Genomic DNA, 3,256 nt, shown 5'->3' on the forward strand with positions numbered 1-3,256 from the left:
TACCCCGATAGTAGTTTGTGTATTATAAAATGTGAAAAACTTAGGTCGGATTTGTTTCTGCATGGACATTGCTCCTTATTTGAGATGGGTATTTGCATCCTGTACACTAATCTGGCCCTTGGAAGGCTTCCAAATAATTTATAAGCTGGACCTCTTGTGAAGATTAGGAGGGGATGCTAACTCCACAAGGAAGCACGTGGGTTTCCTCTGGCCAAAGTACTATAGTATGTGTGGAAGGCCATGAAAAAGTGGAATTTCACTGAGCCCATATGCTCTCTTTAGTTTCTTCATGTTTAAGAATTTGTAAGGGATGAAGTTGTCAGTGAGCCCAAATACCCTAAAGACACCAGTTTCTCTCTGTTCTTGGGTGCTAAGTAGGGTTAGCCCTGGTTAGTGCTTGGATGGAAGACAGCCAGCAAATCCCAGGTACTATAGGCTAAATTTCAGAGGAAGGAACTGGCAAAAACACCTCTTGAGTATTCCTTGCCTAAGAAAACCCTATGAAATTCACAGGGTTGCCATATTTTAACAGATGACTTGAAGGAACTCACAAAATTGCCAGTAAGATCAGGAAGAGTGCAAATGAGATGAGGTTATCACAGCTTGAAAATAGTCATCAGGACTTATTGAAGACATTTTTACTAATGTCAATGGGGAGTTAGGGCCAAAGCGGATGACACCGCCCTTTTGAGCGCCAGATCGGGGCCGCGGCAACCACATGCTGTGGCCCCAATCGTGTTTTTCCACCCCAAAAAGAAGTGGCAAAATGCCACTCTTTGGTCATGGAAAAAAGGTGCCCTTGCTACCACCATAGGGTTTAGAGTGCAGCATGTGTAAATGCCATGAAACTGCCGCACATGTGGTCAACCACGCAGCTTTCTGATGTTGGGGTGGCGTCAGAACATGTGGCATCTAAACACCATGCTCAGATGCTGCCCCCTTGTTTTTTCTACCTCTGGTGTCAAATTTTCTGTTAAAGAAATAATGCCCAAGAACTTTGCTAACAGATTTCTCTGCAATATCTGATTGAAATCCTTAAGTTGTGAGGCTCCCCAGTGAATCTGAACAAATGTAGTAATATAGTGTGTGGCCATAGATGATGGATTCAGTTTCACCCAAACATGTATAACCATACCATGTATCTCATGAATCGGACTGTAATACACAAAAGACTGCCAAATAAAATACATTAGCTTTTAGGGTACTACAAGGCTTTTTGCCGTTTTAATTTTTATGTAGACATAGCAAGATCACATCATAGGTTTAGGAGCAGATCAAGTGCAGAACTCTCACTATAGGCAAAGATGACTAAACTGAGACTGTCATACTTTGGACTTATGAGATGATAGCACATTGGAAAAGATGATAATGCTGGATAAAGTATTATCTAGGTTTTGAATTATTGATAAAATTTGATGTATAATATTACTCTTCCCAGGAAGTGGTAACCCTCGTCTGAGGTATTTCCTTGCTGTTGTCTTTTTGTATTGGTCATTGACCGTATTAAATTTCATCCATATTTATAATAATAATAATAATTTATTTATATACCGCCTTTCCAGAGATCAAGGCGGTTTCACAACACAACACATATAACAATAAAAACCATTAAAAACATAAAAACAAATCATACAGTAAACAGTTTCACGCTAGCTCACCAATGCTGCTGAGAGGAGAGAGGAAGGGAGTACATCAGGGGTCAGGGTATGCCTGCTGGAATAGGTGTGTTTTTAACCAGCGAGGCGGCCGAGCGGAGCTCGACGGGAAGCGAGTTCGAGAGCTTGGGGGCCGAGGTAGAAAAGGCTCTCTGCGTGGTGGTGACATATCTAGCCTCTGGAACCCTTAGCAATTGCTTCCCGGCAGACCTGAGTGTGCGGGGCGGATTGTATGGAGAGAGGCAGTTTTACTGGATAAAGTAGAAGGTAGCAGAAGGAGGAGACCTCACTACAGGTTCATTGATTCAATCAAGGAAGGCAGACCTGAACAGGATAGTTGACATGATTTTGGGGGTCTCTTATCCCTAAGATCACCATAAGTCAACTTGATGGCAAATGACAAAGCAACTTCTACCCTGCCGATTGGTACTATAAGAAAAAATAACATCTAGAAATTACATCCTCCATCTTGAGGGAGAGAGAGGCAGGCTAGCTCCACCAGGCCTGCCTGGAAGAAGACAAGCCCTCCCTTCACCCTCCATCTTGAAGGGGAGAGAGGCAGGCTAGCACCACCAGGCCTGCCTGGAAAAAGACAAGCCCTCCCTTCACCCTCCATCTTGAGGGAGAGAGAGGCAGGCTAGCTCCACCAGGCCTGCCTGGAAGAAGAAAAGCCCTCCCTTCATCCTCCATCTTGAGGGAGAGAGAGGCAGGCTAGCTCCACCAGGCCTGCCTGGAAGAAGAAAAGCCCTCCCTTCATCCTCCATCTTGAGGGAGAGAGAGGCAGGCTAGCTCCACCAGGCCTGCCTGGAAGAAGAAAAGCCCTCCCTTCATCCTCCATCTTGAGGGAGAGAGAGGCAGGCTAGCTCCACCAGGCCTGCCTGGAAGAAGAAAAGCCCTCCCTTCAGCCACTTTCTTGAGGGAGAGAGATTGTATTGTATTGCATTTTTGTACTGTACACCGCTATGATCATTGCGGAATAGCGGTCTATAAATAAAATGTATTATTATTATTATTATTATTATTAAAACATAATAAATATTAATTAATTTCAAAATCAACTTCTCTAACAAAAAAAGCGCTAATTCAATATTTTACAAGTTTATTTCATGCCTGTAGCGAATGGAGTTTTGATGTGCTAAATGTTTATAAAAATTAGGATGCTCATTTAAGCACTTGATGACACATGACAAGATGATACATGAACAGTGCAAAAAATGACAGATTGCAAATGAATTGGCAGTTTAGTTCGAACTAATATGTTTAATTCAATTCTTCAGGTGGTAATGCTCTTGAGCCAATATTTAGCAATGATTTTGGTGAAATGAATTACTGCACACTTGACACTTGCTCTAAAGTAAAAATACCACATGATGGTGCTGTAGCATTACAGAAGATGATTAGGCAAAAACAGCCTTCACTGATGTGAACTGCTTAGCATGACAGCTTTCTCTTAAGGACCAATCCACAACTTTGTTTGTGACCCTTATACACTACCTGGTTGAATCATTACCATACATATCATAAGTTCTTAAGATCTCACTGCTGCTGCCATCCTTCTTTGAATTATATTGTTTTAGTTACTATTGTCTTGGTTTTTTAAA

This window comes from Sceloporus occidentalis, unplaced genomic scaffold (genome assembly GCF_023333645.1).
Source record: "Sceloporus occidentalis isolate IW3139 unplaced genomic scaffold, rSceOcc1.0.p SCAF_6, whole genome shotgun sequence".
NCBI classification, from domain to species: domain Eukaryota; kingdom Metazoa; phylum Chordata; class Lepidosauria; order Squamata; family Phrynosomatidae; genus Sceloporus; species Sceloporus occidentalis.